The sequence below is a fragment of the Hypanus sabinus genome, chromosome 14 (genome assembly GCF_030144855.1).
Source record: "Hypanus sabinus isolate sHypSab1 chromosome 14, sHypSab1.hap1, whole genome shotgun sequence".
Lineage (NCBI taxonomy): Eukaryota > Metazoa > Chordata > Chondrichthyes > Myliobatiformes > Dasyatidae > Hypanus > Hypanus sabinus.
Genome location: NC_082719.1, coordinates 66,381,852 through 66,405,464, shown reverse-complemented (window position 1 = coordinate 66,405,464; position 23,613 = coordinate 66,381,852). Strand labels below are relative to the sequence as shown.

At 39.4% G+C, this 23,613-nt stretch overlaps 1 protein-coding gene across 12 annotated transcripts in view; it reads right to left on the bottom strand.

Annotated features, from left to right (window-relative positions):
* pde4d (phosphodiesterase 4D, cAMP-specific) overlaps positions 1 to 23,613 on the bottom strand; it is a 669,903-nt gene that overhangs the window by 323,179 nt on the left and 323,111 nt on the right. The window contains exon 1 of one of the 12 annotated variants that reach the window (XM_059989363.1): positions 23,108 to 23,159. The exons of the other annotated variants lie outside the window; for them this stretch is intronic. The gene's annotated coding sequence lies outside the window, so the exon portion shown is untranslated. Of the gene's footprint in view, positions 1 to 23,107; positions 23,160 to 23,613 lie in introns of those variants that run through there. 12 annotated transcript variants of the gene reach the window in all.

Here is a 23,613-nt window from a genome sequence, read left to right as displayed (position 1 = left end):
AGGTTTTGTGGGACAGCTGTACCAAACCTAGGCTCACCAAGGAAGTTAAGGAGAGCTTTGGGTTGAAAAAGTAAGTATACAGAAGTATACAGAGAGGATAAAAGTTTGAAGGCTGCAATAAATTGAGAATCCAGTAAAGAAAGTCAAATATCTCTATACATGCAGCTTCCTACCTGTTAGCTAATCCCCTATCCATGCCAACAGGTTATCTCCAACACCACGGGCAAAAAGAAACAAAGTCTGAACACAAACACAGAGAGAAAACTGACAAGGAAAGTAAAAATGTACTACCAGGCTCTGCTACGTTTTGTCATAGAATTCTCAAGGATGTTTTCCCTTCCCATTTTTCTGCTTATTGATGCACCATCAATAACTCTTGGAGACTGGAAGTGAACGATAGGCTTTTATTAGCAGCAAAATGGAGCACGGCATCTCGGAGACTGAGAGGGGAGCAGTGCCTCCAATCGCCTTTAGACAGGGGTCTGTGGAAGGAGCCACAGGAGCAGTTAGCAGAGGAGCATGTCCAGACAGGTATACTTAGTTTACCACACTTATATACTTTGAATTTGATCTGCCATTTATAACCTCAGGCTGTCATTGTTACATGTAAACTCAAACAGGGTACTGCCGGACAATACAGAGAGACAGCCAGCATGGGAGTGGTAATGCTCCTGGCTTCTCACTGATGTTCTGCAACAATCTAATCCTCCCATTCCTGCAGCAAGTATAGTCTTTGTGTATAGTATCTCCAACAGGTGGCGTCAAGGCCTTAGTCACATCTTCAGATCTGAGACCACCTATGAATATTCGTTAGAAGTCATGGCAAATAAAAAGAGGTTTTTAACCCAAGTGCACATTCATTTCACTTTCTGAATGTTTCCCTTAACATGACTAAATAAAAGTAGTTACAGATACCATAATTAAATTATTGTGGTGCTAAGTATAAAAACTGTGCTAATAATACTGGCTGTGCTGACCAAATAACACTAAGTAAAAGCCAACTAAGAATGCAAAGAGCTTTGCACTGTGTTTATTCTTTGCGTACTTTTTATTATGACTAAAGTTTATTTTTGAAATTTAAAAATATCATATACAAACGTATATGGATACACCTCAATTTAAACCTGCTGACTGTCGGTAGAATCTGTTGGAGGAAAGAATCAACCTGATTCTTTAGTGCACATCTCTTTCCAAAATGGATTATCTATTATTTATTTATTTACTTATTTATTTTTCCGTAATTTATTTTTTATTGAAGCTCATCAAACAAAGATGTCCATAAGATGTATTTCAGACATTGTACATATATATCATATAATCATATATATCACAAATCTCCACGAAGTATTCATCTGGGGTATACACTTATAGAAAAGAGTGGAAAGAAAAAACAAGCAAAAGGAAAGAACTATGTACAAGTAGGGAATGATCTTTTTTTTACAACAGATTCATTGATTTGTGAGAATAAAATCAGGCCTATGAGGCATTATGTAGTTAAACCATTTTTTTCCAGTATGAATCAAATTGTTCCAGCTTATGACTAACAGATGCTGTTATCTTCTCCATTTTGTAAATGTCCATTGTAATTTCCATCTATGTATTTAAAGTTGGACTCTCCTGTGATAACCATTTCCTAGTAAGAGTCTTTTTACCAGCCATCAACAGTATATTCATTAAATATTTATCTCTTTTCAACCATTCTTGAGGTATATATCCAAAATATATGGTCTTACTCTCCAAGGGTATTTCACATTTAAAGATGTCTTGTAGGGCATTGTGTATCCCCCTCCAATAATTTTTGATAACAGGGCAGTCCCAAAAAATATGATAATGATTTGCATTTTCATTTCTACAATTTCTCCAGCAAACAGGGAGGTTACCATCATAATGGAATTCCTGAGAGGGTGTAATAAAATATCTTATCCAGTTTTTCCATCTAAACTCCCTCCATTTCTGTGAACTGGTACACTTCCATTGATATCTCCATATTGTTGTCCATTCTTCCTCAGATATAATTATCCCTCCTTCCTTCTCCCATTTTGTTTTAATGTATGAAGTTGAATGTGTTTTAAGATTTGACAACCTCTTATACATGCTTGAAATGATTCCACTACCATTATCTGAATTATATGCTTTCCTAAAGAGCTCTATCAAGCATGTATTTGCCTTGGTTACATTTTTAAGCATCTTATTAACATATTGTCACATCTGTAAATACCGATAAAAATCTTGTTTTTCTAATAAATGTTTCTCTTTAAGCATTTCAAAACTGAACAGCGTTCCTTCTTTCATTATGTTGCAAAGAACTGTTATTCCTTTAGCTGTCCAGTCCTTAAATCTAGCATCCAATTTATTTGGTGTAAAATCAGAGTCATATGCACACCATTTAAGAATTGCAATTATCTCCCTCTAGATTATATTCTTTTATTGTGGTTTTCCATATTTTAAGAGTCAATTTCACCCATGGGTTATCAATAGTATTTATGTACCTTTGCAGGTTGTTATCAGCCAAAATTGCTTGTATGGGGATGGGAAGTACCCACTCCTCAATGTTTTTTCCATTGAGCGTCATATGATGGGTTGCACCAACAGATCACAGCTCTCAACTGTGCTACAAAATAATAATCTCTAAGAGAAGGCAAGCCCCATCCCCCCTTTTCCTTTGCTAATTGCAAAGTTTTGAGACGAACTCTAGGCCTTTTACCTTGCCAAATATACCTTGATAGCATCTTGTTCCATTCATTGAATTGATTTTGATCAATCTCTATTGGTAGGGTCTGAAAGAGATATAACAGTCTGGGCAGTATATTCATTTTAATAGACTCAATCCTTGATCTGAGACTGAAAAAAGGAATCAGGCTCCACCTTGCCACATCTTCCTTAATTTTTTTTATACAGAGGCTGATAATTACATTCTGGTAATTTTGCCAAATCTTTTGGCATAATGATGCCCAAATATTTGAAAGACTCTGTGTGCCATGCCCAGGGGTATTGACTTTCAATTTCTCTTGGTGGGCTATAGTAATATGAAAGTAATTGGGTTTTATCTATGTTGATCTTGTATCCTGATAATTGGCCATATTGTTCAAAGGATTGCATCCAATTAAGTAAAGAGTATGTTGGTTGCCCTAGATAGATCAAAATGTCATCTGCATAACAAGCCAATTTATGCTCTGTCCCTTTAATAGTAATTCCCTTGATATCTTCATTTTGTCTGATGTATTGAGCTACTGGTTCCAGATATAGTGCGAAGAGTAGTGGTGACCATGCACGACCCTGTCTCGTGCCCCTTTCTAGGGTAAGACTATTTGATAAATATCCATTGATTTTAATCCTAGCAGTAGGATTGTCATATAGTGTCTGTATAGTTTTAATAATTGTGTCTTGGAAACCAAATCTATGTAAAACTCTGTATAGAAAATTCCAATTAACCAAATCAAATGCTTTTTCAGCGTCCACGCTTATCACTATTGCTTCAATTTTATTTTTTTGTTTATGATCCATAATGTGAAGTGTCCTTCATATATTGTCTTGAGTCTGGCATTGTCGTATAAAACCTGTCTGATCATTACGTTATCAGTATGGGTAGAAACTCCTCTAATCATTTGGCCATGATGGAGGTAAATAATCTATAATCCACATTAAGAACGGATATTGGTCTAAATGACCCGCTTTCCATTTTATCCTTGCCTTCTCTCGGTATAGCTGAGATTATCATTTCCTTCCAACTGGGTGGCATTTGTGCCTTTTTTAGAGCACAGTTCAGTGTGGGGAGTAAAACAGGAATTAACTCATTTTTAAATTCTTTGTACCACTCTGCTGTTTACCCATCTGATCCTGGTGACTTGCTTAATTTAAGCCTACTAATTGCAGCTTTTAATTCAACTTCAGTTATGTCAGCAGTCATCCTTCTATTTTGTTCTTTGCTTAAAGTGGGTAACTCTAGAGAATTCAAGAAGGTGTCAATTTGGGTTATGCTTCCCCCTGGAACCTTGGAATATAGAGTTTTGTAAAACACTTCAAAAGCTTCTTGAATTTCACTTAGCTTATTTATTTATCATTTTCGTTCTTGGGTCCCTAATTCTATGAATTATATTTTCTGCTATCTTTTTCTTTCAGTTTCCACGCCAGTATTTTCATAGATTTCAATCCACTTTCATAATGTCTCTGTTTCAGAAACATTAAGTTTTTCTTGATTTCTTGCATAGCCAAATTATTTATTTCATTTCTGATTCTTTTAATTTCCCCTAATGTATCCTATGCCAAATTCAATTTGTGTTTTTCTCTAGTTCCTTCAGCCTATTTTGTAATTCCTCTAAAAAAAACACAAAATGCTGTCAGAACTCAGCAGGCCAGACAGCATCTATGGGAGGAGGTAATAACGACATTTCAGGCTGAAACCCTTCATCAGGAGTGAAGTAGAGAGCTGGGAAGTGATAGGCTGGAGGGAAATGGGCTAGGGGGAAGGTAGAGAATTATGGGAAATAAAAGAGAAAGAAAGGTAGGGCTGGGGGGAGAGATTATAGTGAAGGAGGAAAAAGAGAGAGAAAGAGAACCAGACTAAAATAATAGATAGGGATGGGGGTAAGGGTGGGGGGCAGGGGTATCAATGGAGGTCAGTGAGTTGGATGTTCACCTAGGAGGCTACCTAGGTGGGAGATAAGGTTTTGCTCCATCGACCTGCGTGTGGCCTCATCTTGACGGTAGAGGAGGCCATAGACAGACATGTCAGAGGGGGAGTGGTCTGTGGAATTGAAGTGTGTGGCCACAGGGAGATCCCGCCACTGCTGGAGGACCGAGCGCCGGTGTTCAGCAAAACGGTTTCCCAGTCTGCGGCAGGTCTCCCCAATGTATAAATGGCCACATCGGGAACACCGGATACAGTATATCACCCCAGTTGACTCACAGGTGAAGTGGTGCCTCACCTGAAAGGACTGCCTGGGGCCTGGGATGGTGGTGGAGATTGGGGAGACCCGCTGCAGACTGGGAGACCGTTTCGCCGAATGCTGGCGCTCCGTCTGCTTTGCCTAAACAAAGTTTTCAGTTACTGAATCTTCACTTGAACTTGAACTCCCATACAAATGTTGTTGTTGAATGTAAAAGCCAGTGAGCTGCTGACTGTAGTTTGTGCCTTGTCAGTTGGTACACCCCATAGACGACTCCATTTAGAGCCTAATAGAATCTAATGCTTGTCTCTCACACGCTACATTAGGAAATTGACCCTCGAATCATACACCAGATTTGATCCGGCCTAGGACCTGAGACTCTAATAATTTCAATGAAGACTCTGGACTTACAGATAAAGAAGCAAAGATAAAGACAAGTAATTTATTTTCAAAGTCAAATTTTCTTGTAATAATTTTAATTTTTTTTTAATGATTTTTAGAATTTCTACATAACCTTTCCTTATCTTTTAAATGTTTAATTTATAATTTATTTAAATGCTAGAGACATTTAAAAAACTGTAATTCATGACGTTGGGCCTACTTTGTGGGACATTTTCTGGGTAGGACCCCTGAAATATGTCACCCTGAACTAATCTTTGTCTGGACCTTGCTCACAAACCAAAGATGCAGAGACCCAGATAAATCAACTCTCTCCTTCTGACCTAATTGAGTGTGGGCCTGCTTGTACCTTGGAACGCTATTCCATATGGCAAAGCTGATTCTGCCTTGATAATTGTTGATTAACCATCCTGATGTACACAATTCCATTACTTCTTTAAAGGGTGATCTCCAAAATTTGATCAATACATTCAATGGCCACAAGGTGCAAAAGAAGTTATGGTCTTCCATTGCAATCCTGGAGTTCTGAGGTCGAGAGAGTGGAAATGCCCCAGTGCAATGGCTTTTCCATTTTAAAAACTCTGCCACACCAATTACTTCTTGCTATTCAGAGAGGTGCACAAACCTGTCATCATTGGATACCACGGACAACCAATCAGAATTTAGATAATTAAATAATAAAGTATTTGAGGGCCTAGAAATCCATCCACAGTCGATACTGTAAAACATAGTATATATTAGTGAGTGCATATTCTACCCAGTCCTGAACTTGAAGTCAACAGAACTGAGCCTTCAGGAATATGCAGAAAGTACACCTGGAATTTATAGTAGTGCTTCATGCGAAAGATCATGGGTGGGTTTCTCAACTGTGTCCTTTTCACTGCTCCAGCTGCAAGCTTGACTCTATTTAATACTAACTAAATAAAGTTACAAAAGATGACCTAATCAGAAAGTCCTTTATTAACTAAAGATAAGAACAAGGCCAATACTAATACAAATACTACAATTGTACCTTGGTATAATCCATGTCCATGGAGTTCATCCCAAAAAGATAAGAGCTTGCTGTACTTACCTAAAAGAAAAAAGAAATCATTATTATAGATATTTTTGTCATTGGATATTGAATCAATTTCTGAAAATGTATCATATACCTAAATCTTAAAAAAAAGTTTTAAAAGCATATATTTTATGATATTGCTTACTGGAATTATACTTTAATTATTATACTTTTAAAATCTCACCATTAAAATGTTTGGACCTGTTCAAAAGGCAAATACTGTCATACACCTACCACAAAAGTACTTATGTCAGTACTAACCATTCAGAAATACTTAGCTGCATGACACAAAACTTCAGTGGGAGTTTATTTGATACAAAATATTGGGTAAAGTCAAATATATGATATTGTGGCTCCATCAAAAAAAATTGCAGACCTTTAAAAAATGTTGATGTTGAAAGAGAATTTGTGATTTTAAGGAATTTTTGCTCTAAGGAGACAATGAAATATTTAAATTCAGATTTATTTATCATATGTACATGGAAACACATGATCAAACGTGTCATTTTCATTAACAGCTGCCACACCTAAGGATGTCACCACACTTTCTGCCGGCAACATACCATGCCCACAGTGTTCAGCAGAACAGCACAAGCATCATCAACAACTACTGAACAAAACAAGACAAGCCCCTTTCACAGTCTCCCACCCACTCAAACAGACAGGCCTCCAGCCTCAGTACAGGCTCTCACACACACAGATACTGCACCTACAAAACCTAGTCCTTGGCTTGGATTCACAGACATCAGGTGTCTAACCCAGAGGTTTCAATCTCCATGCCTCTGTCTCTGGACTCTCTGACCTCTGGACGTTGTGCTTCAGCTTTGCCTTCCAAACCTAGCTGGCCTTTCTGGGTATTGGCCCCAGGACTCGCTATTGACCTTTGGATTGCAACCCCAGGACTCGCTGATCACGGGTTTGACCTTTGGACCTCAACTTCTGAACTCAGGGGTTTTACCTTCGGGCTTCAACTCTGGACTTGCACAGACCTGCAAACCCACAGAGCTAGGGAGTCACCAACACTCGTGGCTCAAGCCCATATGGAGACCTGATCCAGGGCTCGCTGACCTGGGGATTGCTAGCTCATCTCCTCAGTACCTGCTGACCAGAACTTCAGGGTCACTGAGTTTTGACCTCAGAATGCTCTGAACATCGGCTCCTACAGAATCACACTACAGTAACAGTTGCCTTACTAATTAATGAATACAAAATAAAGACTGCACCATTCTCTAACTCTCCCTCACTCCTGTCATTAAATCCTAACTTGACTCTTAACTCCCCAAACTGTCCCCAAAGCCATCCCTACAAACTTCAAAAACAACTGTCCGAGGCACAACCTCGACAAACTTCGCAGCTCGGCATCATCTTGTGGGATCTCATGATCTTATGCATGAGATTCCTATGTATCCCCCAAGTCACTGTATTTTGCTTCAAACTTCTGCTTATTTTCATTAACAGGAAAAAAATGGCCAGTGTTTCATTGGTTGAGGATGTCAGCAGGACCCGAATCCAGCCTTTCCAACCCACTCAAGGTGCGTTTGTTCATTGATTTAGATTTTCTATCACGTGTATATTGAAACATACAGTAAAATGTGGCATTTGCGTTAACAACCAACACACCTGAGGTGTGCAAGTGTTGCCACACGTTCCAACGTCAACATAGTTGTGAGAACAAGTGATATTGGATGATACATTTTGAAATCCTTGCAGGCCTGGTGTACACATCAGTACTTGGATTGTAAATTATTACAATAACAATACTATTCTGGAATTATTTTATTTTTCAATTGTCTTTTTAAAATATTAATACTCAATTTTAGAACAGGTTTTCTAAAATAGATCATAGAACATGGTATATTCCAGCACACGATAGGCCCTTCCTTCCATGATATTGTGTCAACCTTTCAAAGTACTTTCAGATCCAACCCTTCCCTCTTACGTAGCCTTTCATTTTTCTACCAGCCACGTGTCTAAAAGTTTCTTAAATGCCCCTAATGAAACTGCCTCTACCACCACCACTAGTACCCATCACTCTGTGTGAACTTACCTCTGACATCCCCATACCTCCACCAAGCAAAATGCTTCAAGTATTTCAATCTCACTAAGAAATCTTTATTAATAGTAAAATAATGAACGTACATAAATAAAAAAGATGCTGGAAATCCAAGGAGAACACAAAAAGTGCTGGAAGAACTCAGCAGGCAAGGCAGCGACTATGGAAAAGAGTAAACAGTCGACATTTCAGGCGGAGACCCTTCATCAGGACTGGAAAAAAATATGAGTAATCAGGGTAAGAAGGTAGGAGGTGGGGAGGAAGAAATACAAGGCAGTAGATGATAGTTGAAACCAGAAGAGAGGGAGGAGTGAAGTAAAGATGTGGGAAGTCGATTGGTGAAAGAGATACGGGACTGGAGAAAGGGGAATCTGATAGGAGAGGACAGAAGGCCAAGGAAGAAAGGGGAGGGAGGTGTTGTAAATGGATCAGGTAAATTTGAGAGTGGGGTGGACGAAGTCGATGAGCTCTGCATAGGTGCAGGAAGCAGCACCAATGCAGTTGTCCATGTAACGTAGGAAAAATTGGCAAGTGATACCAGTGTAGGCTTGGAACCTGGACTGTTCCATGTAGCTGACAAAAAGGCAGGTATAGCGGGGACCCATCTGAGTGCCCCTGGCTACATCTTTTGTTTGAAGGAAGTGGGAGTAACCGAAGGAGAAATTATTTAGAGTGAGGACCAGTTCCACCAGATGGAGGAGAGAGGTGGTGGAGAGGAACTGATTGGGTCTGGTGTCCAGAAAGAAACAGAAAGCATTGAGGACCTCCTGATGGGGAATGAAGGTGTGCAGGGACTGGACATCCATAGTGAGAATAAGATCATTGGCACCAGGAAGCTTGAAATCATTGAAAAGATCAGGAGCATGTGAAGTGTCTTAGATGTAGGTAGGAAGCGACTGAACCAGGGGGGATAAAACTATGCAAGTATATGTTCGCTGGGTTAAGAACAAGCAGAAATAATGGGTTTAACTGGACAGGCAAGTTTGTGGATCTTGGGTAGGAGGTAGAAATGGGAGGTGTGGGTTGAGGGAACTATGAAGTTGGTGGTAGTGGATGGGAGATCCCCAGAGTTACTAAGGTTGGTGATGCTGTGAGAGACAATGGCTAGGTGTTCCTTAGTGGGGCCCTGTTGGAGGGGTGAGTAAGAGGAGGTGTCTGACAGTTGTTAGCTGAGCCTCAGTAAGGTAGAAGTCAGTGCGCCAGACAGCTACAGTATCCCCTTACCTGCAGGTTTGATGGTGAAGTTAGGGTTGGTGTGGAGGGAAGTGACGAGCAGTGCATTCGAAGGAGTGAGGTTGGAATTGTAGAAAAGAGTGGAGAAGTTGAGTCAGCTGTTGTCTCTTTGGCAGTTAGCAATGCAAAGATCCAGGAAGAAGAGGAGGGTTAAAGAAGGGAGAAGGGGTCATTGGTGTGGGCTGGAGAGATCTTGCCAAAGAAGTAGGCGCAGAGCCAGAGGTGGTGGAAGAAATGGTCAGCATCGTGGTGGGAGCGGAACTCATTGAGGTGCGGGCTCAGGGGAACAAAGGTGACAGAACGTTCTGCTTCAGAGAGGGGCAGGTCAGAGGGGGTGGTGAAGATCTGGCACAGATGAGAGCTGGGATCGGAGCGGGAAAGGGGGTCGGTAGTGTCTGAGGAGAGGAGAGGGTTGGGGTGTTCAGGGAAGGTAGGGTGAGTGGAAGATGACATCTCCGAGGACCCAAGAATTCATGGTGGGACCTGAGAGACATGGGATTGCAGAGTGGGGGTAGGGGGTACTGGGGTTCCAGTGGCAGCAGGTGAAGACCCAGGCTGCAGGTGCTTAAGGTCAAGGTCCAGGCTAGAGTTGGAACTGGAGGTTGTGCAATCTGCACTATGAAGGTGTCTGAGGTCATTGGAACCCATGTTGATGGCAGTGGAGACATAAATAAGAAAACATCAGGACTCATTTTCCTTAAAAATATCCATAATTATTGTAATTAATTCATTAATAAATTACAATGGCATGTGAGAGAAATTTTATGATTTGGGCACATTCAGTCAAAAATTTCATCACCCCTGCTTATGGCATTATTATATTTTTCAAGCATTCATGATCATTGCAGATACTACATTCATAGAATGTCTATTTCTGGGTTGATTGTCATGAAATGCCCAGTCAAATATAGTCTGGGTAACAAACTATTCCACAGCATCCCTACAGCTTGTGTTGCTGTGTTTAAATGGACACAATAGCAAGCTAAAATAAATTCAAAATAAAAAAGTGTTACTTCTAATGCACCAAGGAGAAGGAAGTGGGCCAACTTCCAGGTTCCTTTAATTATTAAGATTTGAATATTTCTACGACATTTTATAGTGAATCTGGTGGGCCAACTTCCAGGTTCCTTTAATTATTAAGATTTGAATATTTCTACAACATTTTAGAGTGAATCTGGTGGAATATGCAGCCTCATCTGTGATCTGAGAGACACCCACCATATTTTAACTTTAAACATTAGACAGCAACTTAACGACATTATGGCCTGCTTGGACCTCGAAAAAATTCATTATTCAGTTCTTAATTTGGATCTAAAGTTCCATAAGGTCTGGGGACCTTTTATCGAGTACTTTCATAACCTTCCTCTTGACTAGGGTTTTTTTCCTTTCAGTCCCTTGCTTTCAGCTTCCTTTTTTTTCTGGTAGTAGGCATTATTATCTTCTGTTGCTAAGTGTATTCACAGTCTGGGAGTTTGATTGTCCTGATTTATATTCTCTATATTGTGTTGTGGTTGGTCTGGAGTTTTTTTTGTGTTGTGGGGCTGGGGGAGGATACTAAGTTTACTTGTCTTCAATTTAGGTGCTTTTTTAAAAAATTCTCTTTCTTTGTATCATATTGTCATTGTATGCTTAATTTTGCACTGTATTAATGTTCCTCATTTTGATTTGGGTTTTTTAATTTGTAAAATGTATAAAAAAACTAATAAAAGAAAACATTAGACAGCAACTACTTAACTGGTAATCCCAGAATGCTCTGGTGTTGAGGATAATTGAGATTCACAAGATTTGATTAATACCTGTATTGAGAATCAGGGCAACTTTTGTCTAAATTTACCAACTTACATACAATATTTTTACATTTGTATCCAAACAACTCTACACTTTGTGTGATGTAAGCTACTGCAATAAATTACTATTTAATGTGCATCTACTACTACTACTATGTCAACTCAGGCCTGGGGGGCTAGCGTCGGGGATCACAGTCTCCTATTAACAAATATTTAGGAGGCACATGTAGCCCAGCGCTCAAGAAATTAATTGTATGAGGGTCTTAGCTTGAAATGACTGTTTGTTCCCCTCCACTGATGCTGCCAAACTTGCAGAGTTCCTCCAGCATTTTGTGCATGTTGCTCAAGATTTCCAGAATCTCTTGTGTTTATGTATTAACATAACATTACTTGGTATAACGTATCATACATATTTAACTCTGACTCTTTTGCCAATTGAAATTTTACCTAAACTATCATTTTCAAATTCACTCAATTATATGCTTAATGATTTTTTTGAGCTGTTGGCAGAATAAAATAGAGCTACTAGCAGCACATTCCTTGTCTTTCTATTCCTTGCAACATTCTGAAGAAAGCCTGTAAATTGTCTGCTCCCACCATCTATAATACTTTCCCGCCATCCTGAATTGGACTCCACTCAAACTTCTTTTTAGCACATTGACAAACCATATCATCTGGTTCTCAGTTTGCAGCCATAATCTCTGGGCAAGATATCAGAAAATCCAAACTATTGTTGAAGTCTTCATGTGTGTGTGACAAAAAATATGAACACGCTTATATTAGAAATCTAAATAGATAGATTACACAAAAGAGTCAATTGATCTCAAAAACCAATTCTTGAATTGAATATTGGATGTTGAAAATTTGTAAACTGGCACTCTCTTAGTCAATGTGTACAATTAATACATTTGACTACAACCCACGCTCCCCTTTTGTAGGTCTTTGGGTACTGAAGCTTATCATTAATAAAAACAACATAGATTCTAAAACCTTTCCTTAGATATTCATTAGTAAGTGTAACAAGTATCACAGCTATTCATCCCACACTCCAATGTGTTGCATAGCAGTTGCTCTTCATATTAAAGCTACAACTGTTGCTGTGTACTGTACTTATCTCCAATGGCCAGTGACTCGTTAAATCAATACGCACATCATAGCATCCACGAATAAGCCATTCTCCACCTTTTGTTACATGTCTGCGACTCAGTTTTCTAACCAGCTCAAAATAGGTTCTTTACCTCGAGCTGGGATTTTATATTGAGCAATCAAGAAAGGACTGCACAAGAAACATAACAATTTACACAATTTGACTGCTTCTCTAATACTTATCAATTAGGAAATGCAATATAAGTGCCTGCTATTTTAATTTAACCCCAAAACTAAACAAATAAATGTTACAAAGAAGGTCATTAGATTCATTGTATCAGTGCTAACATTTTACTGGAATCAAAACTAATTCCATGATCTTGCTCTTTTTTCTTCTTAGGCAGTCCCACAGGATTAACAATTACTTGTCTCGGAACAGTTCTGTGGTTCTGAGGTGGATAATGAGGCCAATGTGGAACCTACAGACTCTGCCTCAGTGGGTTAGGAGGTGTTTGTGTGTGTGGGGCAGTGAGTAGTTTGAAATGTGTTGACTTTCTCTGCCGTTTATACTGAGTTAACATGTGTTCCCAATTCATGACCACAACATTCTCAATATCAACCCAGTCTTCATTTTAAGTGGTCAGGAGCCAGAGATTCACACAAAGTCATTGAGTAATCTTATATTTTCTTAGGCAATAAAAATTAGAGAACAGCCTTTAGCCCTTTCTGCTGTCCGCATCCATTTGCTACATTGAAGGTCAGCATAAAGTGTGTTTGAAGAGTGTGGTGAAGGGCAGGTGAGCAAGGTGGCCTACCCACAGAACAGATCAACAGGGTCCGTGGAGGAGATACAGGTGTCAGATTACTTATCCCAATCACAAGAAAATCTGCAGATACTTGAAATCCAAGCAACACACATAAATTGCTGGAGGAACTCAGCAGGCTGGCCAGCATCTATGGAAAACAGTAAACAGTTGACACTTCAGGCCGAGACCCATCATCAGGACAGATGACAAAGGGTCTTGGCCCAAAACGTTGATTATGCCAACTGATACAAAATAGCAATTTACATCCTGCACATTATGAATAAGGGCATATAAGCCAGGGAGTTATGATACTATTTTTAATTCACTTAAAGGATGTTGACATAGTTAGAAATGGACTTCCATTGAGTATCCCAAAATGCAGTTGAAGGAGAATCATATTGGGGGATTTGCAGTTGCATATTGACCAGTTTAGCTATGGTTGGCAGGTTTTCTGAATTGAAGGACAATAGAACTACTAGAATTAGAATAAACTGGAGACATGCCAATCTGATAGCTGAGATTTTTACTACTGACTATTATTAAAAAATGAATTTAAATTCCTCAGTGTCCATGACAGGATTTGAATTCAGATCTCTGAATTGTTCATCTAGACCTCTGGGTTTATACTATGGTAACTGGGCCATGTTGCAACGTCATACAAGATGATTTATTCTGGAGGATCTTCATAAAACTTGTTTACAGTTATTGATACAATCTTTTAATTCTCCTGATTAAAGTAAATTTGATTTAAGTTTCCCATTTGCTTTGCAGGGGTTTGAACTTGTTTTCCTAGGTTTCTGGTTGTCAGTCAGCTGAGTTACAGTGCTTCCATATTCATTTAGAAGATTTCATCCCAACTATTACGTTACATCCATTATGGATCAGGCAGGGTGTGGAAATTTTGGGAAAATTGACGGGACTTTCTTACGAGACTGGATTTGCAGTTATGGGGACGGAGCAAAGTCTTGAAAAGTTGCTAATGCAGTCCTGCTGTTTAGAACGGAAGGTACACACTACACACACAAGTATAACACACTTAACAGTCTGACACACACAAGTCTGTCAGTCTGACATCAGAAAAATTTTCAGTATGTTGGAAATAAAATTGAGGGATGATATAAGTTGTTCAGAAGGAGTTAGGTTAATCAAGGATAATCAAGACAAAGATAATGGTTTGCATTATTGACAAAGAGTGTTAATGAGACCACATATCTGGTATGGTCTGGGGTGAAATCAGTCAGCAACAGTGGAGGCAAAGGAATAGCCAACATTTCAAACTGAAGCACTGCATCTGGACTGAGAAGATAGTGGATGAGGAATGCAGGGGTTGGTTGGTGATAGGTGGGACCAGTGAGGCGGGAGATAATGGACAAATGAAGCCAGGCGGAGGAGGAGATAGGAAGGATTTGAAAACTGTCTGGTGGGTGGTAGGGGGAAATAGGTAAGGAATAGAAAAGATTGACTGGTGAAGCCAAGTGAAGGAGGGGATAGGAAAAGAGCAGTAGGTTAGGAGGGAAGAAACCAGATGGAGAGAATTGTAGGTGATGGGTAGATGGAACCAGGTGGGAGAACAGAAATAAACTTGGTAAGAGGGTGCGAGCATATAAAAGGTGAACACAGGGAAAGAGAATTTAGGTGGACAGGCAGGAGAGGGAAAGGAAGACAGGAATGTGGCTTACCTGAAATTAGAAAGCTCATTGTTTGTACCATTGGGTTGTAGGAATATGAAGCACTGTTCTTCCAGCTGTGGCAGTGGAGAAGATCGAGGATAGACAGGTCATTGTGGGAATGAGAAGGGAGTTTGAAATTACATGCAAACAGAAGCTCAAGATGGCCATTGTAAACAAAAATAAACTTAACATGAGAAAACTAACGGCAAAGGTGGTCCAAAGTTGAGGAAACAGAAGGGTTACATACAGTGGCATTCCATAGGCTTAATACAGGATCATTTGAATTTCTTCATAGTTCGGATACATAAAGTTTACCATTGATAATAAAACTGGTAGTGTGGTAGGCAGCAAGAGGAAAACGAAAGTTCCAGTCTTCAAGAGGTATTGATGTACTGGTTAGCTGGAAACAATTGAGAAATGGAAAATAATCCAGGGAAGAGTGAAATAAAGAGCAAACACTAGGAAATCTGCAGATGCTGGAAATTCAAACAACACACACAAAATGCTGGTGCAACACAGCAGGCCAGGCAGCATCTATAGGAAGAAGCGCTATCGACATTTCGGGCCAGGATCCTTCGTCAGGACTAACTGAAAGGAAAGATACTAAGAGATTTGAAAGTAGGAGGGGGAGGGGAAAATGTGAAATGATAGGAGAAGACCGGAGGGGGTGGGATGAAGCTAAGAGCTGGAAAGGTGATTGGCGAAAGGGATAGAGAGCTGGAGAAGGGAACGGATCATGGGACGGGAGGCCTAGGGAGAAAGAAAGGGAGAGGGGAGCACCAGAGGGAGAGGGAGAACAGGCAGACTGATGGGCAGAGAGAGAGAAAAAAAAGGAGGGGGGGAGAAACGTTAAATATATCAGGGATGGGGTAAGAAGGGGAAGAGGGGCATTAACAGAAGTTAGAGAAGTCAATGTTCATGCCATCAGGTTGAAGGCTACCCAGCCAGTATATAAGGTGTTGTTCTTCCAACCTGAGTGTGGCTTCATCTTGACAGTAGAGGAGGCCATGGATAGACATATCAGAATGGGAATGGGACGTGGAATTAAAATGTGTGGCCCCTGGGAGATCCTGCTTTCTCTGGCGGACCAAGTGTAGGTGTTCAGCGAAACGGTTTCCCAGTCTGCGTCAGGTCTCACCAATATATAAAAGGCCACACCGGGAGCACCGGACGCAGTATACCACACCAGCCGACTCACAGATGAAGTGTCACCTCACCTGGAAGGACTGTCTGGGGCCCTGAATGGTGGTGAGGGAGGAAGTGTAAGGGCAGGTGTAGCACTTGTTCTGTTTACAAGGATAAGTGCCAGGAGGGAGATCGGTGGGAAGGGATGCGGGGAACGAGTGGACAAGGGAGTCGCATAGGCAGCGATCCCTGTGGAAAGCAGAAAGAAGGGGGGAGGGAAAGATGTGCTTGGTAGTGGGATCCCATTGGAGGTGGCGGAAGTTACAGAGAATTATACATTGGACCTGGAGGCTGGTGGGGTGGTAGGTGAGGACAAGGGGATCCCATCAACTTTGCTCTCAAATTCCTTTTTTTAAACAAAGGGGCTTCCCTTCTTCCACCATCAACTCTGCTCTCAAACACATCTCTCCCATTTCCTGCACATCTGCCCTCACCCCATTTGCCCGCCACCCCACTCGGGATAGGGTTCCCCTTGTCCTCACAGAGGAATTTTTGTGATGGGTGTCCACAAATCCTTGAAGACAGATAGAGAAGCAAGGTTGTTAAAGCTCAGTACCGGATATTTGCCTTTGTTGGACCAAGAACAGAATACCAGAGCTGGAAGATTGTACACAAACCATACAAAACACAAGTTATGCCACACCTCAGATACTGTGTGCATTTGCTATCGCCACTCCACAGAAAGGACGTGACAGCATCAGAAATGACATGGCAGAGATTTCTGAGGATGCAGCCTCGAATGCAAACTTCAGGCATTGATAAGAGACTCAGGAGAATGGATTTGTTTTCTTTGGAACAAAGGATATTGAGAGAGATTTAACTGAAGTGTATAGAATTATGCATTGCCTACAAAGGGTAACAATGAATGATCAATTACCCTTAACAGAGAAATTGAGATTACTGGATTACATTAATTGGCGAAATATTTAAAGTGGCTAGTTTAAACAAAAGCTCTTACTGCTTTTTAAAAGCATCTGGATGATCACTTGATTCACAAGATCATGGACCAAGAGATGGGAAATGAAAAGATAGCAGCTCATTTTATTTCAGATAATCACGACTGACTTAAAGCTCTCCTCCTGTGCTGTAAATATTCATGATTCTGAAAGTCTAAATATAATAATGTATCATTGAAGCCTTATATAGCTTTCCAAGGCCAGGGAGAAGCAGGAAATAGAGCTTTAGCCTCAATTTTTCACATATCTGATTACAATCCTCAAACATACTCCTACAATAAATAACAAAATATAAAGGCCTGATTTTACGATCTCAGCAGAGGAATTGCTTCTCAACACAATCACATATTTCTCAGAAACTGTGTGAACACTGGCTATTGCACAGCCACAGACCTGGAGTATCTGCTCATCTCCGAAAATGGGAAGGCCAAGTAACTAATGAGACAAATAACTAAAGAATGATCACAGAAATCTGATATAAAAATCTGCATCCTGGTAAATTATAAAAAGTTATTATTTGGTGGTGGCACATGATGACTGTGCATTAAGTGAAATTACAGAATTAGCAATCCAGAGGTTTGGGCAATCAATATAAGGCCAGAGTTCAAATCCCACTGTGGTAGCAGTGAAATTTAAATTCAATTCAGAATCTGGAATTTCAAGATAAGAATAGCTAGTCCTAGCAACTGGGAAGGGTCTATATGTGTCTCTTTATCCATAGCAATATATTTAACTCTTCATGTCATAGAGTCATAGAGACAAAGGGCCTTCAGCCCACTGAGTTTCTGAATATCATTAAGCACCTTTAATCCAGGTATTCTCAACAATACTGAAACTAGAAATCCATAAAAAGGGAAACACATGAGTATAGTCAGAGTCACAAACAATTGAAAATCTGCTGATGTTGGAAATCCAAGCAACACACACAAAATGCTGGAGGAACTCAGCAGGCCAGGCAGCATCTGTGGAAAAGAGACCCGAAAGGTTTTGGCCCAAGACGTCAACTGTGCTGTTTTCCATAATGCTGCCTGGCCTGCTGAGTTCCTCCAGTATTTTGAGCATAATCAGAGTACTTAAAAACATTCCTCTAAACTTAATTTGTTATTTTAGAGATATCAAATCATACAGAGATTCCCACTCCACCACTGCATAGACATCACTTAGCTTTACTTCATCTACATAGCATCAGTCTATATACAGGCAGTCCCCCGGGTTACGAACGTCCGACTTACAGACAACTCTTACTTATGAACAGACTGCCATAAAGCCTATTATACTGAAAATTCGAGTTATTGTTCATAATAAAGAATGCACGCAATATGTTGTGACATTCATGAAAACATTGCACGACTTCAGCGGTTCGTCAGCTAGAGGAAGGATAACGCCATCCACCATTTTAATTCAGATCACGTTGCCATTAACACTGTGTTGAGTGTTTAACTTTGTATTTGGCTTAAATTTTTCTCTTATTTACCCTTGTAACCAAGCATAAATCCGATGCAAGTTCTGGTGATGCATCAAAGAAAACGATCACAATTGAAAATAAAGTGGAAGTAATAAAGCGATCAGAAAGAGGTGAAATGCCATCGGTTATTGGAAAAGCGTTAGGCTACAGTCGATCAACGATCGGAACAATTTTAAAGGATAAAGTGATAGCATTTGAGGAAGAAGACTGGGACCTAAAAACTCTAGAACCAAAAAAGTTTTTGACGAAAGAGTTAGCTGAAGCCTTTCGTTTCATTGAAGTAAAGATGACAAAGTTAGAGGAACAAGATCCTAATGCAGAGAAGTTCACCAAAGTTTAGCGTGCATTTACCGAGGGCCTCAGCTGCTACAAGGCTATTCATGATGAGAAAAAGAAAAGCTCTGCATAGAAAGGTAAATATATATACTATATACTAAGACAAACATTTGACTAACTGATGCTAAATAAGAATCATATGTACCTGTTCTGACTTACCTACAAATTTGACTTAAAGACAGGCTTAGGAACGAATCTCATTCGTAACCCAGGGACTGCCTGCACATAAAACTGTTACTTGTATATTGTGATTTATAGGACTGCATTTATATTTAAACATTGTGCATTTTCCTTTTGCTTTTTATTGTGTTCTTTATGATAATTGCATTTTTCTATGCACAATCTGGATTAACAATCATTCCGTTCTCCTTTACACTCATGGAGCGAAGAATAAACAATCTTCAACCTTGAATCTTGAATCTCGCACAGAAACAGGCCCCATAAACAAATTCACATCTAGCGTCAAACACCAATTTTAACTGATACATTCAGAGAATGATATTTTCCACAACAGTTTTCTTCACAAACAACTGACTGCAGTAGGTGTGAAGAAGTTAAACAGATTCAATCTAAGCAGCGATTGAATGTGAACTGCAAACACTTCTAGCATTTTTGTTATGCCACGGGAAACCCAGATGCACACAAAAGGAAGGTCGCTAAGGCTGAATAGTTTATGAATGCTGTTTACATTTAACAAAGTCTGTTTAGAGACTTAAACCAGGTTTTTCTTATGTGGTCATTATAAGCATAATTGGAACACTGTCACCACCTTTTGTCTCCTTTCACTAAGCCAACTTTGGATCCAATTGGCTTTGGTGCCCTTCCTCCTAGGTCGTCACATTTGTTGGTGTTTCAGTAAGCAGAACAGGCCATGGCATAATCAGAGCAGTGTCTAGTGTAAAGCACAGCATCCTTTAGATTGCAGTCCTATACTATATTGCCCCCACAATTCAGTTTTTGTTTAATCTTTGATTTGATTAACGCCGTGGTCTAGTTGACATTTTCCACTTGACAATTTTTTTCATGTCAAAAAGTTGACATGAAAATGAACAGATGTCACTGCTCTGGCTAAGCTAGTTTAACAACGCTCAAAGACATTTTTCAGTTTACTTTTGTTGGTTAGGACATGCTCTGGCCACTTAGTTGTTTAGATCTTGTTACAGAAGGCTGTGTTACCATAAAGGGATCAAACTGGTTCTCACCTGCCAGAGCTGTTTGTCAGAACTGCACAAGCCAAGAAAGAAATTTTTTGGTGATCTGCAGTGAGCACAGGTCACTGCACAATATCGGGCCAGTATTCCAAGACTTACTGTATGTGTTCATTTCATTGAAGGCCATATCCCTGACAAGAAAATCACAGCATTTCAAAATACATTCAAATTAGTTGCAAAAATCAAGGGAGACTTGAGAAAATGGTCATGCAAATGATTTAATAATACCATGAAGGGTTTTCAAAATCTCATTCTCTTTCAACGTGTGGAAAGAGCTCAAAGTACTTCATAAAATCACAAGTCACATGTAAAAATGATAAAGGTGTTATATATATCAGGACCAGACAACATTTATTGAGATGTCAAGATAAAGTGTCTATTGTTCCAATTTAATAAGCAAAGGTTATACTACTGCCTGAGTTATACAAGCAGTTAAAGGTTAAAGTGCCTCAGAAGAGGCTGAAGATTTCTCTTTTTGTTATAGACTCACACAGGCATAGAAATAGGCCCTTTGACCCATCACATCAATGCCGACCATCAAGTACATACATAATAAAGCCCCTTACCAGTATTTGGACCATAGCCTTCAGACTGTGCAAGCTCAAGTGTTTGTCGAGTTAAATAAGTGTTGCGAAAGTACCTGTCTCCATCACTTCCAAATTCCAACCTCTCTCATAGTGAATAAGTTCTTCTTCAGATCTCCCTAAATCTATGCCCTTTAGACAGATCATAGGAGCAGAATTTGGCCATTTGCCTTTCAATATTCAATAAGTTTCATTGAAATTCCCCCTCATTCTTCTAACCTCCAGCGACTGCAGGCATGGAGCCTTCAAACGCTCCTCTGGCATTTACCTTTTCATCCCCAGAATAATTCTCATGAACCTCCTCTTGACCCTCTCCAATACCAGCATATCTTTTTGTCGGTAAGGGGCCCAAAACTGCTCATAGTATGTAAAGTGCAGTTTGACCAAAGCCTTATAAAGCCTCAAACTTACACTCATGCTCTTATATATTAGTCCTCCCAAAATGAATGCTAATATTACATTTGGCTTCCTTACCACGAACTCAACCTGCAAGTTAACTTTTAGAGAATCTTGCACAAGGACTAGCAAAAATATACTTATATCACTGCTAGAGGGAAAAGTTTCCTCCTATTTCTACTATCAATAACTCTCCTAGTTTTATATTCCTCTGTCTTCTTCAAACTCAGGCTTCTCCCTTCCAAGGAAAACAAAACTAATCTATCCAGCTTCTGCTCCGAAATGAAGTTCTCCATTCCAGGCAACATCCTGGTGTGCCATCTCCAGTATAACCATGTCCTTCTTATACTGAGGATATTTACCCTAATATGACTGGTAAGTGCACTTGTTTAAAAAAAAATGAGTGACACCAGCTTGGTTGGTTTTCAATTAGCCTAGTAGCTTCTTGTTTTACTGATGAACACAGAAGATTCTGCAGATGCTGGAAATCCAGAGGAACACACAAAAAAATGTTGGAGGTACTCAGCAGGTTAGGCAGTATCTATGGAATTGTATAAACAGTTGGCATTTTGAGTCAAGAACTATTTCACTGATAGTTTTTAAAAAATCAGATTAAATAAAAAATTAGAAATTGTCCTCAAACTGCCATGAGCATATTTCCAGATAATTTCCATCTGCATTACTTGTCCAGTAATAAAACCACAATACTACTAGACCCTCAATGATTCAACAAATAGAGAAAAAGCAACTGGTTACCAATTAATCATTAGCCATGAACTAAATTAGAAAGGTACTTTTCCATGCTTCTGATGAATTCTCAAGAATTACTCCAAATGAATACAGTTGATGCATTAACATTGATTAGCAAGAATTATTAAATAAAACATAGAAAAACAGAATTTCAGTTCTACATTTATTCACTACATTCACCTCCATTGCCTTTCTGCAACTCCATTCAATTTTTGAAGGTATTTGTACTGAGTATGATGATCACAAATATCTCCCTTATATTTCAATTGCACAGTCATGTTTTATGTTAGCCTAGAGTGTAGGAAGATAGCTTGATATGGGCTGTGGAATAGTACAGCACAGAGGAGTACAAACCTGCCCATGCTGATGATGATGTACACCAATTTGGTCCAATTTGCCTGTGTTTGGACATTTCCCTTTAAACCCCTCCTATCCATGCTCTTACCCAAATGTTTTTTAAATGCTGTTATTATATTTTCCTTAACCTTTTCCTCTTAAAGCTCTTTCCATATATGCACCCATTTTTGCATGAAAATAATTCCTGCAGGTCCTTTTTAGATCTTTCACCTCTCACCATAAACCAGTGCTTTCCAATTTTTAGTTCCCTTCCACTGGGAAAAAAAGACCACCTGCATTCATCCTATCTATAACCCAATCTACATCCAACCTCTCACATCCTCATTATACATCCTCTCTGCACTCTTTCCAGTTTAATGATGTCTTTCCTGTATCAGGGCAACTCAAACTGTATTAACTACTCCAAGAGCAGTGTCACCAACGTCTTGTATAACTACAACATGTCCTGATTCCTATACACAGTGCCCTGGCTGATGAAGGCTATGGAGAAATAACAGCCCAGGCCAGCATTCACTCCATACGAACAATGAGAAAAGTGATAAATTTGTTTTCTCCATCCCAAAGCTTTAGTACTGAGACTAATAATAGCATTCCTATGCCATATTAGTTGACAATATAAGGATCAGCATAGGCTCTCTGAACTTCTATTTTCACTTAATTCAGTTCCACACTAGGTGGTAAACTTTTAGTTAGTTCCAGTTTTTGACAGTAACTTCAGTAACAGCATAAAATATTGTTTTACTTTTGTTTGTTTTCTTGCAGTTTTAGTCTTGAGTGCCAAAAAGTGAAAACACACTACCAATCTGGACTATTGACTTTTCCATCACTGCTGACAATGTTGGTTATATTACTGAGTACCAATGACTTTTTTTCACTGGATGAAACTTTACCTGCCATTGTGCTTACTTCCAACCCAAAGCAAGGCGTTTTGTTGCCATAGTGTTGCCAAATGACAGACCTATAACCCATCAAATTAAAGCTGAGCACTTTTAAATATTAGCTGAGACAGGAATTCAGTTGCTCTAAATAATTATGAAGATTATGAAACCAACTAAATAATTCAAACCGTTATTAAGAACCCCCATCACCCAGGGCATGCTCTCTTCTTATTACAACCATGAGAGAGAAATATATATATATTTCTGATTGTAGTTTATAGTATTTTATGTATTGCATTAAACAACAAATTTAATGACAGATCAATAATAGTAGACCTGATTCTGTCAGATTCTGATTCTGATTAATAATATACGTGCTGTTTATTAAGTAAAAGTTATGCAGCTATGCAGTTTTCTGCTGACAAAGTGCACTTTGACCATGTGTTACTTCTTCTTGCATACAGCCCTATGACAGAGCCATTGTCAAAATGAGGAATATTCAACAGTTTTAAAAGCAT